We start from the raw sequence: 15,713 nt of genomic DNA on the forward strand, positions 1-15,713 counted from the left end.
TTTCTAGGTTTTTGTTTCTTTGCTTTTATTGCTCATGTATTTGTTGATCTAGTTACAGATTGTTGACCTCAAATGAGTTGAAGTATTTATTCCTTTTCAATTACATGGAAAAATTTAGTAAATTTGGTGTTTTTCTTTTTAAAATGTTTTGAAAAATTTCCCAGTAAAGACATCTAGGCCAGAAATTTTCTTTGTGAGAAGTTATTTAACTAAAAAATTCTCTTTTCTTAATAGATATGGTATAGTTTGTCCATTTCTTCTTGAGTAGGCTTTGGTAGTTCTTAAGATTTAGGGAATTCTTCATTTCATCTAATTTGAATTTGTTGACATAAAGTTTTCTGTAATGTTACAGTATATGTCACTTCTCTCATTTCTGATATTGGTAAGTTGTATCATCTTTCTAGATTTCTTGTCCATTTGGCTAAAGTTTTATCAATTTTAGTGATTTTATTTTTAATACAAGAACCAGCTTTTGGTTCCACTGAATTAATCTTTTTTTCTCTTTCACTGATTTATGTGTCTGGCCTCTACTCTTTCCTTTATCTTATTTATGTTAGGTTTAATCTGGTTTGTTAATGTGAAACCTGAGGTCATTTATTGAAGAACTTTCCTTTTTCTAGTGCTATAAATTTTCTCAGTACTGCTTTTGCGGTATCCCACAAATTTGAGTATGTTGCCTATTAATTTTTGTTTAGGTCAAATACTTTGTAATTTTTCTTGATTTCCTCTATGACCTATGGGCTATTTAATCATGCAGTTGATTATTTTTTGGGTCCTTTTGTTTATAATTATTGGGTGTTTTTGAGCCATCTTTCTGTTAATGATTTCTTATTTAACTGAGATGAGAGAGCATACTTTGAACAAATTCTTTAAAAGTTATTGAAACTTGATTTATGGTACAGAAAATGGTATATCTATGTAAATATTCTGTGTGCACTTAGAAAAAAGTGTGTATTTTGCTGTTGTTGGGTGAAGCGTTCTCTAAATGGCAGTTAGGTCCACTTGATTCAGTGTTATCCAAATCTTTTCTTTCCTTACTATTTTCTATGTATCTGTTGTATTGATTGAATGAAGGCTATTGAAATGTATGACTGTAACTATGACTTTATTCATCATTCCTTTATTGTTTTATCAGGTTTTGCTTCATATATTTTGAAAAAAAATTTATTAGATGCATAAATGTTTAGGTTTGTTATATCTCTTAATAAATTGGCCCATTTATTATTAAATTATATTCTTTACCCCCACTTTTAAATCTACGTCATCTGACATTTAGTAGGTACTCGAGCTGTCTTATTAGCATAGCATAACTTTTCTCATTATTTTGCTTTTTCTCTATATTTTTCTGTGTATTTGAAGTGTGTCTCTTATAGGCAATAAGTAGTTTGGGTCTCATTTCCACCCCCAATCACACCATTAATACCTCTTAATTGGGAATTGGACCATTTACATTTAATGTGGTTATTGATATGAACCTCTGTTTTCTACTTCTATCTGATGTGGAAAAAAAAAATCCATAGTTTTAAAGAAGTGATTGAAAGAGACCCACTCAATGCAGATCTCCAGCTGAGATTCCAGACCCTGTGGTGCCCATTCTTTTCCTTACGTTGTCCTTTTATTTGTTGTTGTTTTCTTGGATCATGTTTCCCTCATTGATTTCTGTATGAGACTCTGTATCTTAAGCTGTGGTGTCCTTTTTGGTTTTGGGTTTTTTTTTTTTTTTTTCTGTCTTAATTAAGTGTCCAGTTGAGTTCTTATGATCTATTTTAAAATGTTGGTTTAACAAAAAATGCTTTTTATATGTTAAATATTTTTATGATTTCATCTTTATTTTCTTATTGGACTAACTGCTATAATAACTGTACTATCTTAATGATTTAGGGGTTAAGTATATTTGCTAAGTTACCATTCTTGGTGGTCTTTAGTCATTTTTGTAGATGCTGATTTCATCTTTTACAGTTTCTGTCAAATGAATGTGCTTTAATATTATTTATAGTGTCAGTCTTTTTGTGATAAATTTTTATGTCTTAAATATCTTTGCCTTTGTTTTTTGAAAGCTGTTTTTGCTGGTGTAGAATTCTAGGTTGACCCTCTGTTTGTTTGTTTTTCTTTAGTAAAGCAACATATTTATAGTATTTATTTTCTCACTTGCCTTGTCTGTAATAAGAAATCTCCCATCCTTAATTTTCTTCATATTTTTTCTTTGTAGTTTTTCTTTTTTTAAGTTTTCTTTATCTTTGAGCTATTAGTTGTGACATGCCTTGTTGTAGTTTTATTTTCTAAATGTGTGTGGGTGTGGGTAGCTGACTGGGTGTATGGGTTTCAGGGACTCCAGTTAAATACATATTATTGGCACCTTTTGAAATACTACACATACCTGATACTCTGTGCATGTTTAAAATGATCTTTCTCTGTATTTTATTTTGGATTGTTTCTATTATATCTTCAAGTTCACTACTTTTTTCTTCAATATCTGGTATGTCATTAATCCCATCTATCTCACACATTGTAGTTCTTATCTAGGAGTCCCAATTTGGGTCATCTCTATATTTTCCACTCTCCCATGTCTCAGCTCAACTTTTTAAACATCTGGAATACAGTTTTAACGTCCTTCTTTGATAATTTAATATCTGTGTCAGTTTTGAACACTTTCAACTCATCAGTTCATTTCCGTATAAGCTATATATTCCTGATTCGTTGCATGCCTGGTTATTTTTATTGGATGGCCTACACTGTGACTCTTAATGTGTGCTAGATATTTTTTTAATTCCCATAAATATCATCAAGCTATGTTTTGAAACACAGTCAAGTTTCTTAGAGATAGTCTGTTACTTTCGGTTCTTACTTTTAAGGTTTATTTATCAGGACAAAAGCAGTACCCAATCTAGGACTAATTATTTTCCACTACTGAGAAAGACTGTTCTCAGAACTCTACCAGTGTCCTATGAATAACATCTCTTTGAATAAAATAAAGAGATTTATGACATTGGTTGCAGAGCTTGAAGCAGCAAGAGGAGTCACAGATGACTAAGTTTTCAAGTCTAGCAGAATATAAATGTACCACTGATAAAATAGAAAAGTCACTAGTTGGAGTCAGAGTAAAGTGGGGGGGGGGTAACTAAATGAGTAAAATTCTGTGTGCATGGCTTTTTAAATCTTACAAATAAAAACTGCAGATATGTGTCTTCATCACACTGAGGAATATTTTTCTTTCTTTTTTTTTAATTGAGAAAGCTTTTTGTCAAACATTTATTTAGCATGCATCCTTCTGCCAAATATTATTTCCACAGCCATGTTAATGTGTGTATACCTTTTCAATTTTAGTAGTTCACACATTTAACCATGGCTGAAGCGAGAGAGACTTAAATGAATTTCCCCAAATTCAGAGGCAAATGCTCAAAATGTGAAAAATGTACTGAGTTCTGAAACTAATGAAAACATGCAAGACAAATTTTAAAGTACATTTCCCACTGTAAGTTAAACTTTACCTAAGAGCTATCCAGCATATGAAAAGTTTCGAAAAAAAACATCCAGCAAAATGTTTCTGCAAAATTCCCATAAAATATGGAGCATTGTGCATGGTTATAAGTTATGTTTCTAACAAAAGCCAATATACTTTAATTTGCTTGACTAAGACCTAGTAATTCAGTGATAATATAATGTATTCAAATGGATAGGGAAAGAATACTCCCCATCATCCACCACTGCTATGCACTAAAATCCAACTTATTTTTTAAGAAGAAAAAAATACATCATCAAACATAAAAACCTGGGATAAAACCCACAATATGAAAGTTACTGCCTTCATGAAATATTAAAATTGCATCAGGAATACTGTTCTGGCATTAAAAATAAACAATAACATTTTTTTCTAGTTACGGTTCACTTCAATTCTTTAAAAATTAATTATTACCTCTTTAAATATTTGATTAAATTAGATTTCAGTGGGCTATCACTACCCACAAAACACATGCTATGGTGTATAAATTCTCATATCTCAATTTCTGATGTACTTTGTCATATTACTTAATTCTGTGATGACTTATTTTTTTTTGCCTTTGTTGTTTTAGAAAATAGGCACAACTAATGTTCTCTTATTTTGAATGTAAATATAGTATATTGTTAAGCTCCATAAAGAGTAAAAAGTGTGACAATAATATTTGATACTTGCCTATCCTATATTGCCTAACAGTTGCATTGTAATTGCACTTATGAATCTTACCCTTTAAATCCCATAAAATTATAAGGAGGAGTTGTACGCTCAGCTTTTCAGAGTATACACAATTTGACTGCCAAGTCAAAGATTTTTGACATTTATCTATAATTAGCAATTAAAAACACTTTTTTTAAGGAAAATAAGCATGGTTCTTCTGTGGCTCAGTTTCTCTAGATTCAGAGTAAATTTTTGAGCCCATTGTAAGTTTAGAGATGTGGCACAAACATATAATCTTGCCATTCATATAAGTTTACTAAACCACCATTTTTCATTTCAGAGAATTGTCTTAACATTTGTATTGTGCTTAAATTTGCACAACCGTATCTGTTGTTTAATTTCAAAGGTCAATCAATGAGCTTTGGAAATTATGCCTAAGAGAACAGACAGAGGAAAATGTTTATCAGGTTTATCTATAAAAATTTTGGAAAAAAAGAAAATTTAGTAAGTTAGATTGAAGAATGAAGATATGAGGGGGATTTTATTTAGACAAAGCTTTACTTGGGTTAATTTCTCCATATTAAGAAAAAACTTTATGACCCAGTGATAAATGACTCCATTTTCTCCAAACTAAACTCACAATGTCTGACAAACTAGTTCTCCTCTCCAAACTAGTTCTTACATTTAACTTCCTAGCTCTGCCACCAGCACTGTAATTTTTCTAATCATTCAACCTGTCAATGTTAGACTCACCACCCTCCTCCCACCCCAAATCTCTAGCATCCCCCATGTACATTCTGTTGCCAGGCATAGCACAGCAGATTCCCAACTCACAACTCTATAATGATTCCATTAGTTGCCCAACTCACAACTCTATAATGATTCCATAATCTATTCTGGAAGGAGGAGAAATAAGCAGCCATGTTGCTGATTTTGACTCTCTGGCATAACTTATTGGATAAGGTATAGACACCCTACTTAAACTACCAATAATCTTTTTTTTTTTTAAGATTTTTTATTTATTTATTTAACAGAGAGAGAGACAACCAGCGAGAGAGGGAACACAGTCAGGGGGAGTGGGAGAGGAAGAAGCAGGCTCCTAGCAGAGCAGGGAGCCCAATGCGGGGCTCGATCCCAGGACCCTGGGATCTCGCCCTGGGCCGAAGGCAGAGGTTTAACGACTGAGCCACCCAGGTGCCCCTACCAATAATTTTTTCTCAAGAATATGAGAATAGTTTTATTAGTCACTGTAGTTCATTAGGAAATGAGATGTTATATTGTTCCAAATATCCAAAAAGAACTTGGGTCAGAGAAAGTCAGTCTTTTCAAAAATGAGAATAAAATAGAAGGGACAAAAAGACTTCTGAAATGATGTAGGCCCCAAAAGATAGAGAGGTCAGTCTCAATTTCTTATTTTCTAGTCCCTGATTTTTGTCCCCATTGAAGCCCTGGTATGCTTCCTGGTTTTGGATTACAAGGGATGCTGTTGTACCCTTGTATTTAGTTCCCCTCTAACCTTATTGATTGAGCTGGTTTATGTTTGTGAAATACTAATTCTCACAATTTAAGGCCTTGACTAAAAACATTAGGAGAAAATGTCTCCTCACATTTCTCATGGCTATACTCTTCTGTGTTTACTTGCACCTTCACGCTTTGAATAATCACCTCTATTCACTGGGCATTCATTCAAAAGTTTTTGAGGCCCCCTAGGAGCCAAGCATTCTTCTAAACCTAGGGTGGTGATTTTGAACAAATATATAGTCCCTTATCTCCTGAATTTGGGATTTAGTGAGGAAATATCGATTCTAATAAATTATCATATAATAATGAATAGTGAGAAGGGCAACAAAATAAAAGAGCTTTTTTCTATGAGTGTTTATACAAAAAAAAATTGATGTAGTTTCAAGGTTAAAGGCTTCTTTGAGGGCATGACATTTCAGCTGGTATCTGAAGAAACAGTAGGCATGGATTTGGACAGAAGGGGGAGGAGCTTGTCATAGGGAAGCCCAAATGATATGGGAACTAAGTTAGAGAAATAAGGCTGGAGTGAAAGAGTAAGCAGGAGATGATGTAAGATGTTATTGGGGAGATATCCAGAGCCAGATCACAGATTTAAGGGTGGTTAAATAATTTGGAATTTATTTAAGAATAATGGAATGCAATAGAGGAATTAGAAGCAATGACTTGGTCTCAATCATTTTAGTATTTTGAAAATATTCTGGCTGCCTTGTTGAAGTGGCATTGGTGAGAGATCAGATTAGATGTGGTGGGCAAATTAGTTGTGAATTATAGTACTCCTAGCCAAGAAATACCACTAGGTTGGCATTATAGATGACAGATTTATAGCTGATATAACTAAATTGAGTTTACCAGGTTTGAAATAAATGCATATTCAAAGGATAGGTGGAGAAACATTCATGAATTAGTAGTTAGATATGTTGAATTTGAAGTAATTTTACATTTTGAATCAGAAGCTAGTTGAATTAGCAGAATCTCCTCCTAGGAGAAGTCTGGCTGGATATAGAGGTTAGGAAGCATCAGTATAAAGAGGTAGTCATTAAAACGATGGGCGTAGATAAGCTTACTAAGGGATATAATAAAAAGTGAGAGGATAAGGAGATCTGGGACTAAACCAAGATGAATTCCCAAATTTTATGGCTGGATAGATGGGGGTAAGACTGAACTATAGTATGCTGAGAGAATCAGAACAATTGGGTCATGAAGTCAAGCAAGAAGGTGTTTACAGAAACAAGGTTGTCAAGGAAGAGGCATGCTAAAAAAGTATGCACTGGATTGAATGATATTGACATTACTGTTGACCTTACTAAGAGATGTTTCATGTCGTAATAAGGGCAGAGACTGAGTTGGAAGGGGTGGTAGAACAAGAGGTGCAAAAAGGAGGTAGTAAATGTTGAGCTTTTCCTCATTTTTTTAAAGTTTACCTGTGAAGAGGAGTGTTGTGTTGTACTGATGAGAGGGAAATGGAGCTCACTCTCCTCTGATTGAATATATATACTTGGGTGTTGACTTTTTAAATACTCTGAATACATGACCTTTTAATATAGTCATTTCGATTAAACTTGTTGGAAGTGACTATTAGAATGTTTCCAAAAGGTCCTCTTTGCAAGTAACGTACCCAACAGAGAATCTTAACAGCATCATTCCACCTATCCTTGAAACTAAGCCTGACTCTGGGTTTCACTCCACTTTCAAGACTATTCCCTCTCTTACTGAATTCTCAGGGCATTGTTCATGCCATTTCATACCTTAACCCATGATGGCACTTTGAAATAAAGTGGGGCTACTCTTAGAAATGATTAGCATAATGCCACAGTAAGTGTTCAAAACAAATTTGCTAACTTTAATTGCCTAATTATGTAGACAAAATAAATATATTAATTTTCACCCATCATCTGGAAGGTATTCTCAGATATAAGGTGGTATCGGTGTTAGGCATCAAAAATATTGCTGAGGGTCCAAATTTAATGAATAGACTGGCTGGGTTATCTAAAATCTTTCCTTCCCCCCTTCCTTATCTATGTGTATAAGGGATGCATACTGCTAATAATTGGTTATAAAGAACAAGGACACATTTTAGTTTTGTCAAATAATATATTATTTAAGGTACACATATGTAGGATCCCAGGAAAAACGAAAAACCAGATGCCCAGATAAGAAATGATCATATTTAAAATAAATAAAATAAATATGAGTTAAAATAAATACCAGAGGCCTCAGCCATTGGAGTTACTGGATCTACTAGTCCCCCAATTACTCCAAGTTCTTCAGTTACTATTTGTGTGTTGGTGTGTCTGTTCCTCAACTCATTCTTATTTGTTATTTTCTAACCCAGTCCTTAATGTTATGTGTGTGTGTGTGTGTGTGTGTTTTCTCCTCCAGCTCAAAGCAATTTTGAATTTAACTATAGTTTGTGCTCTCTCCTAAATTCTGACTGTGTGTAGTCCAATCAGATCCTTTCCAGTGTCTGTTATGACTCCTCACTTTTAGTACATGTGAATATCCCTATTGTTCTTTTTGCATTTGATAATTCAAATGCCACAGTGAGAGAATCTAACTGGTCCAGTTAGATGTTCTGAGCCAAATCACAATGCAGGATTTCTGCCATTCTGTTGTTCAGTTGCCCATGTGTTCCGTGTTACAATCATTCTTCGTTAGCAGACCAGTTCACTGAAAACTTTGGTAGAAGCTTCTATGTACTTAGTAGAAAAAGTAGTTAATATTGATAGTATTATTATATTGAGCACAATGCTCAGTAAATACTTGTTAATACCTTAGGTACTATAAACCTAGAACATACTCAACCCCTGGCTGCATATCAAAATCACTTGGGGAACATTTTGGGAACACTAATTCTGAGGCCTCAGTCTACATGTTCTAAATTTAGAATCTCTACAGATTCAGTGTGGCAATCTGGTACGTTTAAAAAGCTTCTGAGTGCATTCTGCTCTGGCTTGCAGTCGTGTAGGTTATTTTATTCTTGATATAAGCAGTACTTGAAGCTTTGTCAGCCATCATTCATTTTCCAGTTTATTTTCCAAGAGTTTACCATATTTGTTAGACATTGACTCACTTTCATTATTGATTGCCTATTACAAAGTTTTTAAAGATGTATCCATTTTCTCAGTGGTTCTAAACTAGAACATGCAAGTTGATAAGCATTATAAGTCAAACATGTAACAGGAAAAGAGTTCTCCTAGAAGACCAGGAATGGTGAAGGCTTTGGAAGACAGAGAAGGTATGCCCCATTTAAGAGGCAGTCACTATTTAGCATAATATAATTGTTCTCACACAAATATGGGAGATTGGTGTTGCCAGAGCATCTGTTTTCCAAGACAGAAAATAAAGATTTTTATGAAAACTTCCACAGTTTATGTATTGACAATTTATTAAATTCATATATACATTCCTTCTGTCCCTCTGTCCCTCTGTCCCTCTCTCCTCTGGCCAAAATCTAACTATATGAAAATACATCATTTTATCACAGTTGCTCTTAGAGGAACAATTCAATTAGAAGAAAAATACTTATACTCTAACTTGGGTACAGATGGTGAGACCTAAAAGTCATGGTTTGTGAGAAGAAAGCAGAGATACATCACTTTGCATTAGAAAAGAGAAATTTGGGGTGGAGTGTAGTAGGAAAAAAAAGGGAACAGGAAGATTAACAACAATGTTGTAATCTATCTAAAGCTTACAAAGAAATATAGCCAGTGGTGTTGAGGTGAGGTCAAAAGAATTATAAGAATCATTTATTGAATTATTTTTGCATTTTCATGATTTAATTCTCCATTGTATCCCCAAACCTTTAATAAACACTTCTCCATGAATGAATGATCTCTGTAAATTCTACAAAAGAAAATCAAGCAAAAGCAGCTGGTCCCATGTCTAGCTTTCAGCATCTAGTAGAGAATGGAAAGAAGCCATGGGAATTGACATGTGTGTGGAAACAAGAGTTTACAGTTTCAACAGCTGGAATCAATCCAAAGGGGATCATAAGAACCAAAGGCCCTGGGAATTTTCAGAACTTGGGGGGATGCCATTGAACTCCTCAGAATTTGGCATAGAGACCAAGATCCTATTCACCTCTCAATGCTAAGTCACCCTAGGTACTCCATGGGCTATGATAATAAATTTCACGTGACAGTGTTCTTGGCTCTAAATAGCTTATGTATCTTATTCAAGACAGAGTTTGGTTATCCTTATCCTCTTCTCTTTAAAATCTGGTACCAAGAACTAAATATGCACAATAGTTATTCAAATTTGAAGGATGCTGTGTAGAGAGTAAAGGCCTTCTCCTTACAATGAAAGGTTCTAAAATGGCAAAAAATAACAGGAAGACAGAGAATAACAGAAGACTCCTGTGTTGTGACAACTCAAACCAGGACTTTAATGGTATGATCTTAAGCTAATGATCATGTTGAGTAGGGACCAGGAGAAGCAACAAGAAGACAGTGATCTTACTATGAAGTGGTAGATTAAGACTGACGATGCAGCAATTTTTACTTTGTTTTTTTTTTTGTGTTTCTTTTTTTTTCTTTTTCTTTTTTTTGTAATGGAAGATTTTGAAAAGAGATTGACTAAGAAAAAAAAAATCTCTGATATCCAAGGACTTATGATAGCAAATGCTTTGAAATATGGAAATGGAGAATGAAAGACAGGAACTACCACAGACTTGATGTTGGAATGAATGTAGGAATGTGAATATTTGACTTTGCTGTTTGCAGTCTGTCAACTATGGGAAAATCATTTAATTCTTGGTTGTTCTCTCTGTGAAATGGCAATATTTGTTCCAGTCCTCTGTGGCTGTTACAAAGATAACATGAAAGAATTTCTTTAATTTTCACAACTTTTAGCTAATAGTTGAATAAATTAATGAGAACTATTTTTGATAATTTAAAGGGAATATGAAGAAATGTTTTTGCAGCTTGCTTAATGACCATTCATAATGAAGGGAATTATTCCAACTCCCGACATACTACCTCTTAGCATCAACTCAAAAGAGTTGAAACCTCTTTTATAAAATATAAGCCAAAAGATTTGCATTTCTATATCAGTCTTCTTTTACTCCGTTAATATACACCTTATTCTCATGCTATATTTTTAATCAACAAATAATTTTTTTAATTAAAAAATTACACTATTGAGTTTACATAATGCAGTGGGAGCAATTCTCACTTTTCCCCCTAGGCAACTCTTTTACCTCTTAATATATCTTTCCTTTAAGACATCCCAGAAGAATCAAAAATTATGTCCCTGTATCCCTATTCTTGGCAATGATATCATTAGAATGCCACAACCTCTTGCTAATGATCTGAAAAATTTTCTAGACTACTTATTACATGATATCTTGGGATATCATTGTTTTAAAATATACATATGGATGGAATATAAGTGTGCTATGTGGAACTGTGACCTGCCTAATTCTGACTCTGCCTCTGACATGGGAAACCAGCTGAAATTTAGGTTATTTACAGTTTTTGGTCACTAATGTTAGATACAGTAAAACTTTCAACCGTGGACTTTTTCCCAGTCATGGAAATTGGTTTCATAATATTTTAATGGGATTTTCACTTCTGTCACTGACTTCAGAATATAATTGATAAAAATGCTTTTCCCGTACAGACCTCTTGTCCTTGGTTTGGACTTCCCAGGTATTATACTTTAAGCAAAGATTTGAATAAAATCCATGAACAATGTCAATTGAGAATCTATCCAATAGTTAACATCTTTCATAAACTGATATTTTCACAAAACTTGATAACTTATACTCTTATTAATTAATATAATTTATCTCTTATGGACTAACAATTTCTTCACACTGCAGTATCAGTTCTGCTCAATATTTTTTTAAAGATTTATTTTTTTGAGAGAGAGTGAGAACAGGGGAAGGGGCAGAGGCAATGGGAGAGAGAGAATCTCAAGTAGATTCCATGACGAGCACAGAGCCTGACATGGGGCTTGATCTCCTGACGCCCAAGATCATGACCTGAAGCCAAGAGTCAGCTGCTCAACCAACTGAGCCACCCAGACACCCCCATTCAATATTTTTCTGAATGAAGGGTAAATCAAAGCAGTTTTAAATAGCAAAATAGATGAAATTGACAGTTTATAAAGACAAAAATTTGCCTCAGTAATTACATATGGTTCAACCAAATATATTCAAATACTCCAAAATATTTTTTTCTGTTCCTTTGCCTCGTGAAAGCCTCCACATGCATCTTAAAGCTCATGCTGTCTTTCCAGAAGCTCCATCTAATTGACATAGTACTCATGAAACTAGAATGACTTCTAAAAATTAGACAGCATATCCATATTAAGTAATGAAAAATTCCAAACATTTCCCCATTCTGACTTCTTTATTGTAAAGCTTTACTGTTTTATTAATAGCACAGATCCAGTTGAATACCTTATATCATTTATTTGAGAAGCAATAAATTATAATATCTTGAATTTACATTCCGCTTTCTCAGAGGAGTTCATCTCCTAGACATTGTCTTATTAATGTTCAAAATTCTCCTGAAAACTAGGTAGAGATTATTATGTTGAACAGTGATAGAACTGCAAAGAGGAAAGGTGCACTCTATCTGACTCTGATCCACCATTAAATCTTGACTTGAAAAAGACAGCACAAAGAAAAGCTAATAGCTGAAAGTGAAGCTGATAGAATAGAGTTTAATCAATTTTTTTCCCCAATATTAATACAAGATCCTTGAGTCAGGGATCATGTATGGTGCTGCTATATTTCTAGTTTTTAAGAAGAATGGCTTCTAAGTAAAAATGCCTCATTAAATAGTCTTTGAATAAATACTTGGGCCATTTATTGTCATACTTCTATGCCATACATATTCTCTCATCGTACTTCGGTAAAATAACCCACAGCCATAGGAAAATAGATCTACCTAAGCAATTATAGAGCAATTTTTCTGCACTTGTAATTTTGCATATTTAAAAAATACATATAAATTTATTATTAAACGTAGGGGGTTTTTTGGTTTTTTGGTTTTGGGGTGTTTTTTTTTGTTGTTGTTGTTGTTTTTTACAGATGAGTAACCTGAAATTTAGGAAGAAAGTTGGGCTAATTTGCCCAAAGCTTCAGATACAACAATTGGCAGAGACTGGATTCAATCCTTGGTCTATATAGCTTCTAAGCTCTGTTTTCTCTGTGGTATACTGTAGTCTCACTTTATTATTGTGATTTTTTTTTGTCTTTTTAAATGTTAATTTATTTAGTTGAATAAATTTTTTCATTCAATTGAGTTAACACATAGCCAGCATTTCTGTACTTCTTATAATAGAACTCTTACTAATAATTGATGTAAAGAAAAAAGAGAAGAACTGTAAAAATTTTAAAACATTTAGGAAACAGTCATTCATCAAGACAATTCTCTGGAACTTTACATAAAGAAATTTACATAAAGTCCTAAAAAATGGAAAGATGGTACCTATTTTTATAATTACAATCATCCTTCAGTTCCATCCCATGCGGAGGATGCACATGACGGAAAGAAACAAACAAAAAATGGCCCAAAGGATTGAATGAGACAGGGTTCTGAAAGGAAGCAAGGCCTGAGAATTTGTTCAGTTGGATAAAATCATCAAATGATATGGAAGCATGAGGAGGACCTCTTTATTTTGCATAGCAGTGCTGGAAGGGCCCCCAAAATGATGGTAAAGAATTCCATTGGTAATGTTTACAAATCATTTACAACTTGAAAACTTTCAGGAAACCCAAGGGTAGTCCTGAGGATTTGAAGCAGAGTCTTCATACATACCTCTCACTAACACGTAGTTAAGTCAAATTTACAGACAGATATCTTCTTGTAAGGATCCACTACTTTTGCTATGTATCTGAGATCCATTTACAAAATAACAAAGTATAAGCAAAGTGAATCAGTACAACTTTGAGTTCCTTGTATTTGAGTGGAAATTAGCACTGGGAGTAGAAGAGTTCTGGTTGATTAGCAAATACTGAAAGGGGACTTAACAGTTTTTCTCCATTTTCTAATCATAATTTCTGTGCTGAAGTACAAGCTACTTTTTCTCCTGTAAGTAACAACTGTTCTCAGTTATTTATTTGTAGCCTCCATTATAGTTTCAATAAAGAATAAATCATAGGAGCAGACTGATGAATCTTAACATTCTTTTATGATTATGTGTAAAGTAATAGCTCTTAAAAAATAATATACTTCATAGAAATATGGCAAAAGCACATGTGAGCAGAAAAAGTAAACCTAAGCATCACTGGCTTAGAAGACAAAACATAAAAACAAGGGCTTTTCAAAGTGAAGTCAATGGAAATATTGATAACTGAAGTGGTTTTGCATACACAAGTCAGACATTTTATGGATCTGGGAGCCACTATGTTTTGTTATCCCAGGTAGGAAATAAATAGTAGTTCTAGTTGTTCTCAGTCCTGAAAATGTCTGCGTCTTGATTACCTCATGTACTAATGCATAATAGCTACCCAATTAATGTTTGAGAATGGTTGAACAAATGAATTGCAAAGTCAATAATCGTGCAGTCCATGGTTTTGTGAACATAACAGGTTGAAGCAATGTGTTTTGACACTAGATCTGTATACCATGATGTTTTCCTAGATATAACTGAGTATGCATTATACAGTAGTAATCACAATCATTGTTATCATCTAAAAGTACCAGTGCCCTCCACTCTAAGAAATCCTGATTCAGTTGCTCCAGGATGATACCTAGACAATAGTACTCTTAAAGTCTCCCCAAGTTATGTAACTCTGCAGCCAGAATAGAGAACCATAGGAATGTAGACCAAGTCACTGTACTACCAATTAAAGTTTATGGTCACCACCTGTAAGCAGGAGCTAGTCATCATCAAGCATCTATTTCCAGCAGTAATCCAAACAGAACAAATTTTTTGGTCACACTGATGTTGCAGTGGTGGGCATATTTAAGACAGTCTTAAGTAGACTCAGGTGCTGAGTTTTGATTATTTAACAAGCATATATTGGGTATCTACTTTGTGTGAGCAGTGTCTTGGCACTGGCCATCCAGTAAAGTGCAAGGTAGATAAGGTCTGTACTGTAATGGAAGAAGGACTACCCTGCCCCACACCAAAGTACCTACGAGTGACACACACGTAAAAAATTAGTGTGTGGTGGGAATATCAACTCTAGATTAGGGACTCTGGATAGTCTTCATGGAGGGATGACCTTAAATTGGACAGGAGTGAAGAGAGTATTCTAGGCAGATGGAATATATATGAAAAAGACCAAGAATGACAAAGAGGTTTTGATGTTGAGGAACTGAAAGAAAGTCATGGTGGTTGGACCATAATGAGTAGAGGGGCAGACTTCGTCTTAGCTGAAACTGGTGAGGTATGTTTGCTTTGGATCATAAGAATGGGGGTGCTTTATATTTAAAAAATTTAATTTCTTGAACAATGTCAATTCTGTCCAATTTTTCTATTTTCTCCATTCAATTTTTTTTTTCTTCTGTCACCAACCTAATCAAGGCCACTACATCTCTTTCCTTGTTACTCCTACTTATCCCCTTATGGAAACTAGCATAATTCCTTAAAGATAAATAAAATCTGATTATGTCACGCTACTGCTTAAAACCTTACAATAGTTTTTCATTGACCAAGAAAATGTCCCTAGCTCTCACGGACTCTGTTGAGCATTCTCTCCTCTCTCAGGTCATGTGGTCATTGTCACTCTCCCACCTTCTGTAGCCATATTGATTTTTCTTTTAGTTGTTCCAGTTTACCAGACTGCCTTACACAGATTTCCTCCTTTGCCTGCTTGTCATGTGTGATTTAACCTGGTCATCTGAGAACTTAAATGTATATATTTTTTGTATGTTCCCAGTTAGACTGTAAACCAACATCTAAGCCTCTAGCATACAACCTGGACTTTATTTATTGAATTAACCTATAAGAGAAGAGATAATTGCACTGAGATTCTTTACCAAGAAGTCCTACACTGGTCAAACACTTGAGCTTTTTCTCGAATAATTTCCATCAGAAAACTGTCGTTTTTATAAAAGCACATGGGAATTTTTATTCTACA

The sequence above is a fragment of the Ursus maritimus genome, unplaced genomic scaffold (assembly GCF_017311325.1).
Source record: "Ursus maritimus isolate PB19 unplaced genomic scaffold, ASM1731132v1 scaffold_1, whole genome shotgun sequence".
NCBI lineage: Eukaryota > Metazoa > Chordata > Mammalia > Carnivora > Ursidae > Ursus > Ursus maritimus.